We start from the raw sequence: 14,561 nt of genomic DNA on the forward strand, positions 1-14,561 counted from the left end.
ATCCAATAGTTCAATAAATAATTGGGAAAGTAAACCTCGTCTTTGGGGCTTCATTTTAAACAAATCTTTATTAAAGAAAGCACACACCCTCTGGCCTAATCATCTGATCACCTAAGCAACAAAGACAACACCTAAAAGACCATTCCATATAACTTGAAGCAAACACTTTGGCCTTAACATATGCAAGTCTCAACTCTTCTCATCAGTTTTTTCATCTTTAAAATGAGAATAATGCCATGTATTTCAGGAAACTGTCACAAGGATTAAATGCACAATATGTAAATCACCCAGCCTACAGGCTGACGGCACATAAGCACATCCCGTTGTCCATCAAGAGGTGAACTCTTTCCCTAACTGTTGAAAATGATTTCTATTCCTTGGTCACATTCTTTACTTTGGCTACAGAAAGACTAACACAGGATGCAAGCGGGGATTTGAAAGTGCTTGCTCAATGGGACTTGCTCTCTCTCACTGCTCGGGAACACTTCTGTCACTACCGTGAGCCTGGCCTGCCCAGACTAGTCTGCTGGATAAGAACACAGGCCCATTGCTCCGGCCAATATGTGGGTGAGCCACTGACTTCCAGCAGACCACAAGCACATGAACATGCCCAGCTGACATAACCTAGCATAGAGATGAGCTATTCCAGCTGAGCTCAGTCTAAACTGCCAATCCATCAAATCTTGAGTCAGTAAATGTTATGTCATAAAATTTGGGATTGTATGTTATAAAACAAAATCTAACTGATACATAATCCCTTCCTTATTTTCAAGTTTTCCTTATTTTCCAGGAAATTCAGCTCCACTTAGAATGTGAGCTCTGCAGATAGAAAAAAGAAGTGGGGGAAGGCTAACATTTATGAAGAGTACAGTCTATCCCAAGCACTTTGAAAGTGCTTTACACACATTATCTTACTTAATGTTTGCATCAATCCTGTGACATGGGTAGCTAAGGTTGATTCAAAACACATCTTCCTGACTCAAGAGTTTTGACTGTTAAGTGTCTTACTTATCTGTGTATCTACAGTGGTTGGTACTTAGCAGATGCCCCAAAAGTTCATCTAGCAGATAATGAGCACATCATCAAGTATGTGGAGGGCAAGGTCTGGGGCCTTGGTTTTCATCTTTGCTTTATCAATGCCATTATATTTACTTATCTTGGTTTGAAGTTCACCTCTGGAGATTCTTATTTAGTAAATCTTTGGATATGTCCTGATCATTTGAATTAGCAAAACTTTCCAGGTTAATCTGATTTAGGTGTCCACACCCTTCACTACGAGAAAATCTAGGTAATGTGCAACACACCACACTAGGTTAGGAACACAGAGATGATTAAGACTTAACTCCCATTCTCCAAGAGCCGAGGGTCTAGATGAGGTAATGGCCTGGAAATATCAAAATGCAATCCCAGGTGCAAAAGAGAAGTGAAGGCCCTGACGTAGTTTGGGGAAATTGTTTAAGCTTACTTCCTTCATAAACTTCATTCTAAGTTTATAATCTAAGTATTCTTTTCCCTAAGTTTTATACTAACGAGGAAATAATAGTTTCCCCCAAAGGACATTAAAATTGCATCCAGTTTTCATGGACTGAAACAATCAATCATTACCTAGCAGCACTGAAAGATTTAATCCAAGCATTCTAGTGATTCTAATGAATTGGTATTTTTAATAATCCATTCTTGTCAGTACACTTTTTTATTATACATTAGACCTTAAGCAATTCAATAGATTACAGTTATCTTTATCCTTGCATTTATAGAAAAAAAACTGAATAATTACCTTTCAAAAATACATCAGATTTTTAAAAATTGTATAAATCTGAAGAAAAATAATAAACATACATAAGAGTAGAAAGTCACTTTAAATTCAAAAGGCAACAGCCTCTGAGTGCATGTAATTCTGTCTGAATACTGAACCCACAATATGTGCCCTTATTCAAAAGTTAGTCTTAGATAGCTTCTATCATCAAGTCAGTCTTATCAATTTTATACAAAATGATAGGAACAAGAAGAAAAAGTTCTATCCCCATCAAATCTCTGTCCTTTGGAGTTTGTTCTCAAAAATACTTTTTCAAAGAGAACTAAGTCAATGAACACTGGCCAAATTAATGCTCACTATCTTTCCAATATAATTTATAAAATGCTGGTTTTCACTTCAGTATATAAAAATAGTGTAGTCCTTTGGTTGTACTAAAGTACTTCATAACATATCCAGGAATCCCCTCCAGCACAGAGATAGAAGATAATGCTGTTAAATTAATCAACAGATAGCAGAGGAAAATAGTTCATATAAATACTAAGTGCTTTTCATGCATTTCACACCACACTCACTAGGTGATCATTATGACAAAATTTATGATTATTACAAGGTTGAAATTAGCATGATTTGCTATTATTTCTGGAAATTTTAGAAGGAAGTTCACATTTGCAAGTACATTCTTATTAAGAAATAAGGATGTGTATCCCTCTAGTGTCGGCAATCTCATACAACAATCTAAGTTGTACTTGGCTCTGTATATTTCAGAACATGATCTCTTGAGACTGCAAACATAAGATTAATTAAACAAATATGAGAAGGTTAACTCCTGGTAATTCCTGGTGTGTATGACTAATAACCTCACACTCACAAAAATACTGACTCAGAGACAATCAGCTTGTCATTCCACAGACCCAGGCAAGAATCACATTTTTCCTTAAGTCATTTGATTTCCAAGAAATAATTTCATGATGCCTGAAAATCATGTACTTGCTGAAGTATTTCTAGGCCTGCTTTCCTCTGAGCCTTTTCAATGAATGTCCTTAACGTTAGCTGCTCTATGCCCTGTCCTTTCCTTCCTCCTTTCTATTCTCATGGAATTTTAGAGGAAACAGAATTGGGGCTGGCTCACTTTCCCCCTCTGCATCTCAGCATCTCCCTCAGCTATTTCCTACCCTCCACAGCTGGCCAGCAGCTCACCCTCTTGTAGGAACTCTTTCCCATCAGTACTGCTGCTCATTCTTGAAAAGTGATAATTGGATCTGAGGGTGGATTTAAGCAAAACACTGAAGTTATACTTTCAAGGGACTGAGGAGAAAAAAATCAAGTTTGGAGGTAATTAGCAAACAATGAGATCCTTTCCAAATTTCCAGTTTAATTAAATCCTTTTACATAAGGCAGGAATACAAGAGTCTACTTAGCTACCCTAAATCAGTGGCTTTCAACATATACTACATACACACTTGTAGCCAAAACAAAGATTCTACAAAACAATCCTGACCCTCACCACTTGCCATGCATAAACTATTTTCTATTCTTTCTCTCCCATATTCGTATGATACATGGAATTGGTTTCAAGGTCCACTAATGTGTTTCTCTACATACTTTGGGTGCCACTGATTGCGTCTGGCCCCACAATGAACTGAAAGTGTATTAGGAGGTGGACAAATCCATGTATCCATCCCCACAAATGCAGAAAACAGACACTGATGGTTGAAAGGCACCAAAAGACACCAGCATGCCTCACAGGTACAAGCGAGGGTTGCACGCTTTTTTCCCATCAGAGTCTGGCACACAAGGCTTTTTCTTCTTTCTCTACCTAACCAGCAAAGTTAAAAGTATGTAGAAATTATTAGAATATGTAAAAAAGGATCTGCTATTAATATTGTTTCACATAAATATTCAGGAAAGTTTATTTAAGATAAAGGAAAGCAAACCAGAGTAAGTCATGCCTCATCAAGAATCATTAAGATTCATGTTATTTTCAAGTTTAGACTTTGAAAATTACATAATCTAGAGTGCACAAATAAGTAACCCTTAAGCAAAATTCTATACAAAGACATATTTTGTCAGGGTATTGGCAAACATATTGTTTTAATTTTTTTAAGTGTAGAGAGAACCAACATTTAAAAATAGACACAAATTCACATAAAATATTGACAATTAGTTTCTCTTAAAATAAAAATCAATTGAACACTGGGTACAATTTTGACATGACAATGACAGAAACTCTTTACTATGGCCCTTGATTGTAATCCTAAATTTCTTAGCTATGCCTTTTAATTGAGGAAATTAGTATTTTACTCTTGATTTTTATTTATTTATTTTTATTTTGGTCAGGCACAGTGGCGCATGCCTGTAATCTCAGTGGCTCAGGAAGCTGAGGCAGGAGGATCACAAGTTCAAAGTCAGCCTCCTCAGCAACTTAGTGAGGCCCTAAGTACCTCAGTGAAACCCTGTCTCTTAATAAAATACAAAACAGGGCTGGGGATGTGGCTCAGTGGCTAAGTGCCCCTGGTCTCAATCCCCGGTACCAAAAAAAAAATCTATTTTGATGTCCATATAATCACTGTACATATTTAAGGGGTAGAGTGTAATGTTTTGATATATGTCTACAAGGTCTAATTATCAAGTCAGGCTAACTAGCATATCTATCATTTCACACATTTTTTATTTCTTTGTGGTGAGAACATTCAAAATCCCTTCTTTTGGCTCTTCTGAAATATTTAATACAAAATTGTTAAGCATAGTCACCCTTCTGTGCAAAGGGACATCAGAGCTCATTCCATCCTACCTACCAGTAACTTTGTACCTACTTGACCACTCTCTCCCTACACCCTCCTCTTCTACCCCAGCCAGCCTTGGGTAACTGCTCTTCTACTCTCTTCTATGAAATCAGCTTCTTTATATTCCACACATGCATGAGATCAAGCTTACCCCATTTGGACATGTCAAATACATCCTGTTCTATAGATTCAGGTTCAAATATTAGCTGTACCACTTGTTAGTTATAATTACTAATTAGTTATGACTGATGTAATTAACCCCTGAACTTCATCTACTGAGGAATAAAATGAGACCACACTTGGAGTCAGAACAAGCTGGAGGTAAACAATGTCCATTCTATTCCTTGCTCTCCTATTCAACCATTTCTCAAGCCATAGATAAATAAAGAGTGGGAACTCTGGACATTGGACTAAGGTACAAACTTTAAATATATTGCTTTCAATTTAAATGAAATAGTTCAAGTCTAAGTAAACACTCAGTTCAATATTTTGAATGAAGTTGTTCAAGTCTAAGTAAACACTATGTTTAATGTACCTGTTGATACCTGAGAAGTAAACAGTATTAAGTAGAAAACCAGTAACAAAAAATAGGAGACATGAAATGACCTTTATACTCTGTCTCATCCTTGACCATGCTGTCCAAAACTCATTCCAACTATGTTCATGAACAAACTGTATTCCATTTGTTCTGTTTCCCAAGCTCCCCTGATTAAAAATCCCCTTGGGGCCCCTGTTAATCATAGTATCCCAGGTCTCTTCTCTAGGAATTCTGATTCACAGGATCTAGAGCAGGACCCATGAATGTGTAATTTAATTAGTACCCCAGTGACTTATCAGAGATGTTGCAAGCACAGCCTATAATTCTGCAAATGCTGCCCTCTCTTTCTAGAGAGTTGGTCAACCATATCCACTTGCCACACTGGCCTCTGTTCATCCTCTGGGGCATTTTAGTTTAAGCTTGAAGTAAGGGAGACTGGGAAGGTGTCCACATAGGAGACACTGTGAGGAGTTCTCTGCTCTGCCTCATTACAATCCTGAGCCTGGCTCAGCCACTGCCCTAGGGCAATATGTCACAGGTGGCTTCATTCTTCAAAGTCCGGAAACAGGAAATTCCTCTCCATGTATCTGTCTATTACTTGGCCAAATGTCTGTTGATCATTGAAGTTTTACAGAAAAGAGGTAACATGGGAAAAGGAAATAAAAACACCCCACTTTTTCTTTTATGGCGCAGCCTGGCTTTCAATCTCCTAGAAGTAAGAATACTAGACCTAAATCTGAGAAGTGATAGTCACTTCGGGCTTGTGATTGCATCATTTTGCCATTATTCAAAAAAGGAACTTGCTTCTCCAGGCCTGAAAGATTATTTCAGAACAGCATGTTTTCTCTGCTAGTGGATTTATACGATTAGTAAGCTGTGTAGTAGTGATTAAGAGTCAGGATGCAGGGCTGGGGTTGTGCCTCAGCGGTAGAGCGCTTGCCTAGCACATGAGACACTGGTTTGATCCTCAGCACCACATAGAAATAAATAAAATTAAGGTATTGTATCCACTTACAACAACAACAACAACAAAAAAAAAAAAAAGACCCAGGATGCTGCAATCAGATGCCAATGTCAATTCCTGGCACTTCCACTTACCAGCTAATCTTGCTCAAAGGTTTGTTGCAAGGACCAAGTGAATTAATATATTTAAATCCCTTAGAACAATGTACAATCCATGATTCGTGCTAAGTAAAAGTTAACTACTATTGAAATCATCTGAAAAATGTTCTCTCAACTACAATATTTAATTGAGAATTTGTATGCACTTGATACAACTCTATCCAAATACTAAACTATGTTTAATTTCTTGCACTCTGACTCACATTCAACCACCTGGGCATACTCATCTTTTACTAACTCTGCTCTTCAGTGAACTGCAGTGGCTACCAGGGAACCAACTAGCTAAGCATAGAATGCCCTCCTCCTCTTTTCTCTTAGCTGCTCCCAAGGTCACATCTAGCAACCAGGAATACAAAAGCTCTAAAGAACAACCTAATGTGAAGCACTTTTAAGATTTTTTTTTCAAGAACATAATTCATAATTCTAAAATTTAGCCAAAGTCCTAAAAAGCTGACTTATAACCGTTTTCTGCTAATAAACCAAATGGTCCCATGTTTTATTTGACCTGATTCTCTGCCACTGATAAGAGTTTTGCCTTGAGAATTAATAGAGACAGGCTTCAAAGTCACACAAAGAATGGGTGACTTAAAATTCAGAGATGACTACTTAAAACCCAAAAGAATACTTCAGAACTAGAAATTCTTATCCTGAGTGAGCTGCTGTCCTTAAAGTTAGTGAGGGGGGAAATAAAGAGAAGGAGTGAGAAGACATAATATTTTACTGAAAACAAAACTACCTTTTATTTATTATCCAATTTCATTTTTTGTTTAAAAGCAAACTATAATTACATGTAAATTTGGATTACCAATAAACTTGCTGCTGATTAATGGTGGAAAATACCATTAAAGATTAACTGTTCAAAAAGGTCCACATGTTCCTGGGCTGAGTTTGGCAACTTCAAGTTCAACTTAAGCCAGAAATGCAGAATCAGAATGCCTTTTATTGGATACCTTGCTTTAGTTTGTTGATACCAGCATTTTATTACCATGATATTATCTAAAATTTAAATAGCTACTAACATCACATAGTTCTTAAAGGTCAAGATACTCAGTAAATGTTAACACTGGGAGAGAGAGAGAGAACGTATGTGATTAATAAAAATCAAATAGTATACACATACAATTTACAATACAGTTTCAGAGCAAGGCAACAATAAGGCAGAAAAAATATTTCATTGAAAGCAATCATTTATCACCAACATACAAATATCTATATGTACTACTAAAATATATATATGCAAGCTTGTTTGTAATTGTCACAAAAAATTTAGATCAATTTCACTTATGAATATTGACTCAAATTAAATACAACTCAAAAGAATGGATGCTGGTGATACTTAGGAACTGAAAGGAGCTTCCAATAGAGACCTCATTCCTGCAGTGAAAGAGAACTGAAAGAGACTGAAGGTGGATTCTCCCCACCCACAGCCTCCTGATGAGAAATTTAAGTCTTTGAGAACCTGAGTAAAGAACTCAGTCACACTGACCACAGAACTTGCACCCATCAGTAGTTTCAAGTTACTAAATTTGTGGTAATTTGTTACACAATAATAGAAACTGATATAGAAGGCTCAGAAGTAGATCCACATATAAATAGGAATATAATATATGGCAAATGAAATTTCAATTAATTGGTAAAAGGGCAATTTGCTTAATTAGTAACTGATATAGTCATTTAACTTGAAAGCAAGAAAGCTAAATTCCTCCTTTATATCACATTAGATAAACTTCAGATAAATTAGCAGCTTAATTGTAAAAAAATTATAGTAAAACTACTAGAAGAAAATTTAGAATAATATTTTTATTATGTTAGCTGGGCCAGACTTATTTTAAGAGAAAATTTATAAAGGACACATAATTTAGCTATCAATCAGGTATCTATCTTTCTTTTTTTTTGTATTATTAATTACTTGTTTTTTTAATTTTAAAATTTTTTTAATTTAGCTTTTAATTTTTTACAGACTGCATTTTGATTCATTGTATACAAATGGGGTACATCATTTTGTTTCTATCTTTCTATCATAGTAAAAGTCATAATAATAAAGAGACAATGGCAGCAATAATAAATAGCAAAGGTTTAATATTTCTTATATATAAAGTATTCACAGCTAAACAAGAAATGAAGAGCCCAATAAACTTGAGCAAAAAATATGAACAAGTAACTTTCAAAAGAAGAAATTCAAAGAACCAATGGATGTAAGGACATTGAATCCTTCTAGTTACTAGAGGGTTGCAAATTAAAATTATCATGAAAGTGCTTCTTTTATTCATTTGACTGACAGAAATTAAAATGAACAGTTATACCAGTGCTGGTACAGATAGAAACAAACCCTTTGGCAATAGAAATGTGAATTGCTATGTTTTCCCAAAGAATTTGACAATATGTAATCAACTGAAAATACACATAACTATTAACATAAAAATTTGACTTTATTTTCTATAAGCATGGACATATGTACAAGAATATATATTGTAGCTTTTCTTTTTAGTAGTATAAACAATAAAACCATGAAAATATGAAAGTCCTTCAATTGGAAAATAGCTGACCACATCGCAAATATCCACATTAGGGAAATATTATGCATCACACCCATTGACTGAAACTGGAAACTATCATAAATTGTAAGGTAAAAAGTAAGTGACAGAGAGTTTTAAATAGAATGAGCTAATTTTCCTGACCCTGAATGACAAAAAGACTAAAATGACTGATCTGGTTCAAAGACTGTGAGAATGATAACTTGGACAGGTCACAGTTTAAGTCACCACGTAACCAAGAAACAAAATTTGCCAAGATAGAAACAAGACCAGTGATCCTCATGAGTGAACATAGATCTCATCATCTCCATCCTGATGGAGATAAAACCATTTTGTAATTTTGTCATTTGTGAGCAATGAAGGTCCTGCCAGGTCAGAACAGCTTGGGACATGAGCTTACTTACTGCCTCTTCAATTTCTTTGACTGGAAAAGGGGTCACATTAGCACCCAAAGGCCTGCTGATTACCAATCAAAGAAGTTCTCATTGCACTGCACTTTCTTATGTTTCATTTTCTACTTCTTATTCCTTGCTGGGTCTACAGCTAGCCTGATTTGGGCTTACTTCACTCAACAATACAAACAGCCTGGGCATGTATACATTTCCATACACTTGGGAGAGCAGAGCATGCATCTGTAAGAGCGTGGGTGTGCAACAAGGCACAACAGGCTGTGAAAGCTGTTACCTCATGGTGAGAATAAAAAAGTAATAAAAGTAGAGTGCTAGCTTTTCTTCCCTTTGGCACAATGAACATGTGTTAATTTGTAATTCTTAATAATTAAGTTAAAGTTTTTGAAGGAAGAAGTTATAATTAACAGCTATAAAATAATCTACAGCTGCCCTAAAGTAGGTCTGCATGATGCTGGATATTAATTTTTTCCACCCAATATTCTATTCACCCACTTACAGGAGCTAAGAAAGCGATAATTAAAATTCTACAATCTAAAAACTACCAATTTTAGGCATGAAATCAGTTAAGCCTTGCTTGGTAAATAAGTACCAATGCTTCTACAATGATTAGTGTTTACAAAACTTTCTACATGTCATTTAATTTCATCTTTACAATTTGGTGTAACATTTCATTTCCATTTTTCAAAGGAAGAAACAGAAGGTCCAAAAAGCTTTTATAACTTTCTCAAATCATACAAATTTTGACTCTAAATCATATCTTTGCAATAATACAATGCTAATATTAAAATTTTATATAACCAAATATCATTCAAGACTAGATTATCTTCCATTTTAGCACATATTTTCTAGAAGATATTAAGAATAAAATCATTCACTAGCAAAATGTTCCCAAATTACAGAACAATGTAAGTTCTTTACAGTACATAAATCTCTTCAAAGCAGACTTAATTCTCAAAAACTGTTTCCCTTAATGAATGCTTAATGAGAACTTTGAAGCAGGGTAGATTACCCAAGGCAAATACAGGATAATGAATTCTCTTAGGTCCAGTTAGCATTTAAAAATTTCTGAGGTCATCACCAGCCAACAAACAACTTAAAATATACACATGAGCTCACTTAGCTCAGTCAAAAACATTCTTAGGTACAGTCATTCCAAGATGCTTTCTTTTGTGTCTTTCAAACTTAGCATGCATCAGAATCTCCAGAACCTCAACTATTCAGTTTCTGATTCAGTAAGTGTGGAACAAAATTTCAAGAGCCCACCTATTTAACATGTTGTCAGGCAATGCTGATCCTTTTGGTCCTGGGAGCACATTTTGATAACCATGTCTCTATGATAAGTAGCTTTATTTCAAAATCTAAAGTTGGATACAGAGTGAACAGTTTATTAGATATCACTCATTGTTGGGAAGCCCAACTTCTTTGAATATGTAAATGAAGGCTATGACCAACAGCTTAACAGCTGATACAAGCAGTCCCTGGTATCCAAGGTTAGAATGAAGTAAAGGAGATAAAGTCCAGTTGGAAATCTTTTTGTAGATTTAATATAGTTACAAGTCTCAACCAACATTCACAAAAGCTCAAAAAGGAAGAACAAAATCCTGTCCTAGACAGACTTACAATCTTCTCAACCAACATGAGACAACGCTAACAAAATTTCAGATTTCTTATATGTTCCCTTGGGAGACAAGGAAGTTACTTATTAAGGTCAATAAGAAGTATAGAGAAATTCATAGTCACAGATTTCTGAGTACAGGATAGAAACTCTTTCACAACAAATTCGTGGTATGAAAGTCTCCTTGACTGACCACCAGATATAATCCTTGATAAAACTTGCACTTTCTCTGATTTGTATAATCTGTGACCCACTTGACCAACATTCTTTTTAAGAGACTTATTACTTCAGAGAGACTAATTGTTTATCTGACCAGCAAGGACAAAGTCAGTTAGATAGTTTGATATCTTTGTTGGTTTCTTTTCTGTGTCAGGTGCCAAGGTAGCATGTTGGGATGGCTATTCTAATAAGGATTATCCTGCCAGCTACAAAACATTTTTTCTTCACCTCACAGACACTTTGGAAATAAGATATGTATCAACAGTATATGTGATGTACTAACTATGGGTTTTGGTGATAAGAAGGGCCAATTTAGTGTGAAACTATGGGTCTTAAATAATCAAGTTACATAATTCTCAGTATTTCCATGGGTGGGATGAACCAAATTTGCCAAATAAAATCACCTTGGAGTTCTGAGTGCTATTTAATATTTTCAGTTAATTGAATTTCTTGGACTAAACCCCAACAGGTATGCATATTCTATATTTTTGATGTAAACAAGAGGCTAGAGGAAAGGGTAAAATGTCACCCAAAATATGAATTAAGGTAGTTACTTTGATAACTGGTGATTATTATCACGAGAGGAAGTGTCATGCTAGGTTGTAAAAAGCTAAGTCACACTTTCACCACTGATGAAGAAATGTTTGTTATAGTTTTGTCAGTTTTAAGGGTTCTCAATGGGAAAAGATCAACTTGACTCAAGCACATTTCACTCATGCATCTTCAGAAAAGAGTGCTTAGAGCCAGGTACGGCGGCAGACAACTGTAATCCCAGGGGCTCCGAAGGCTGAAGCAGGAGGATCATGAGTTCAAAGTCAGCCTCAGCAACTCAGCGAGGCCCTAAGCAACTCGGCAAGACCCTCTCTCTAAATAAAATGTTAAAAAGGGCTGAGGATGTGGCTCAGTCATTAAGGGGCCCTGGATTCTTTCCCTAATACCAAAAAAAAAAAAAAAAAAATAGTACTTAAATCAACTTCATTTTATTCCCAATTCATTCAACAAAACATGACCTGGAAACTTACCAATTTCCAGAGCCCACAGTAGATGTTGGCTAGATAAAAAGAAAAGGTACTTTTCTATATCACAGAACCAGCCTTGTCAGGTGCCAAGGTAGCATGTTGGGATGGCTATTCTAATAAGGATTATCCTGCCAGCTACAAAACATTTTTTCTTCACCTCACAGACACTTTGGAAATAAGATATGTATTGAGGGAAGGAACCCTTCATAGTCATGAATGAAATATTTTATATAATTTCTCATGAAGGGTCAAATTAGAATTTTCAAGTTCAATATGTTTATTTTGAGAGAGGGCAAAGGAGCAAAATATGACTGTGGCATCTATAGGCATTGTTTTATACTAGGAAAGTTTTCTATTCTTACTGTTTCCATACATAGTTTCTCCAATTCCCTCTCATGTGAGAATAAAGCTTTTATATATAAGTGTATTTATAATATAGCTAAATATACTACTCATTACATAATAGATATGTATTATGTAATAATATTAGATATATTATATCTAAATACATTATATAGAGATATTCCTTAACTTACAGTGGAGTTATATCCTCATAAACCCATCATGAGTTTAAAGTATCATAGGTTGAAAATGAATTTAATATACCTAACCTAATGAAAATCATAGCTTAGTTTAGCCTACCTTAAATGTGTTCAATAAATTTATACCAGCCTATAGGTGGACAGGTTCATCTACCTCAAAACCTATTTTATATCAAATGTTGTATATTGGGTTAGTTAGCTTTGCAACACTGACCAAAATACCCAAGAAGAACAATATAGAGGAAGGAAAAGTTTATTTTTTCTCACAGTTCCAGAGGTTTAGTTCATAGTCATTCCAGTCCATTGGCTCTGGGTCTAAGGTGAGGCAGAACATCATGGTGGAAGGGCATGGCAGAGGACACTGCACCATTAATGCAATCAGAAAGCAGACAGGGAAGTGGGGAGATGCTGAAAGGAAGGCGAACGCTTTCAGGACAAGCCCCCAGTGACCCACCTCATCCAGGCACGCCCTACCTTCTTACAGTTATCACCCAGTCAGCTCATTCAAACTAGCATGGACTGATCAGGTTACATCTCTCACAATCAAGTTGTTTAACCTCTGAATAGTCCTCCTATTAACACAGGACACCTCATATCTAAACCATAACACACCTTGTATAATTTTTTTTAATACCTGCATCCAAGAAAGGCTGACAATACAGAAAACTGTGCAGAACTGGTTGTCAATCTTCATGATTGTGTGACTGTACATTCACTGATGCTTCAGCATCACAAGAGAGGATTATACTGTATATCTATAGCCCATGACAAGATTTAAAATTCAAAATTTAAAGAACAGGACAGTCTCTACTGAATACTTACTGCTTTCTACGCCATCAAAAAGTAAAAAAAAAAAAAAATCATAAAGTTGAACTACTTTAAGTTAGGAACCGTCTGTATATATACACATATGAATCATATGCAAATTTATGTATATAGTCTTTGGATGGTTTATTCCAATACTGAGAGCATCAATGTGTCTCTTTTAATATAACTCATATTTTCCTGAGGGGACCACATCTCTAAATGAATCAATCACCTTTCATGGATGTGTAGGCTCAAAATTGGCTTAAAGCAGCAGAAAAGCAAATAAATGTACCTGTATGTCTCTGTGTTACTGGTAACTAAAAAAAAAAAAAAAAAAAAAAAAAACTCACCCATACTCAAGAGTGAGTGAGTTCCTAGTTACCTTAAACTATTCTTAAAGCAAAATGAAAATAAACATTTATTAAAATATTTATAGTAGCAATCTTTACCTCTGTTTTGACCTTGTTAATACTAGATAGTCCTAAAATAGAATGTTATGAAAATGATCGAATTATGTTTTTCACATTTGTTTATTCAATATTAACAAGATATCATTAATTCAACAAAACTAAGATCATAACAATGTCTACCACTTTCAGAGATATTCCAAGTTCTATGCTAGGAATAAATATACATTAACTATAGTCGTTGTCAAAAGTATATTCTGTTATCCCCATTTACTGATGAGGAAATTGAAGCTCAGAGTGCTTGAGAAATGCACCCAACTTTCTTCCTACTGATGATTTTGTTTTTACTTTATTGAAGAAGCCAAGCCATCAAAAGAATGCTTGAACATGTCCTCTCGCCCAATCCTCCCCATTGCAGACCTCTTCTCTTCTTGGAAGGCCATATTTCTGTTTTGTTTTGTTTTTTGGGGGGGTAGGCGGTAACCGGGAGGTAATTGTGACTGAACTCCAAAGCACTCGGCCACTGAGCCACATCCCAGCCCTATTTTGTATTTTATTTAGAGACAGGGTCTCACTGAGTTGCTTAGCGCCTTGCTTTTGCTGAAGTTGGCTTTGAACTCACTATCCTTCTGCCTCAGACTCTGGAGCTGCTGGGATTACAGGTGTGCCCCACCATGCCCTGTTAGAAGGACACATTTCTGAATCCAACTGACAAGAAGGCAACCCATCTGCAGCTAGGTACATGTCAAACTGAGCTCTCCCTTCTCTCCCCAGAGCTGCTTCCCCTGCAGGTTAGTCCTGTCAGATGA

The 14,561-nt window shown here is 35.7% G+C and overlaps 1 protein-coding gene across 1 annotated transcript in view; it reads right to left on the bottom strand.

The window, feature by feature from the left end:
* Atp10d (ATPase phospholipid transporting 10D (putative)) overlaps positions 1–14,561 on the bottom strand; it is a 111,338-nt gene that overhangs the window by 80,013 nt on the left and 16,764 nt on the right. The gene's annotated exons all lie outside the window — the stretch shown is intronic.

The sequence above is a fragment of the Sciurus carolinensis genome, chromosome 10 (genome assembly GCF_902686445.1).
Source record: "Sciurus carolinensis chromosome 10, mSciCar1.2, whole genome shotgun sequence".
NCBI classification, from domain to species: Eukaryota; Metazoa; Chordata; class Mammalia; order Rodentia; family Sciuridae; genus Sciurus; species Sciurus carolinensis.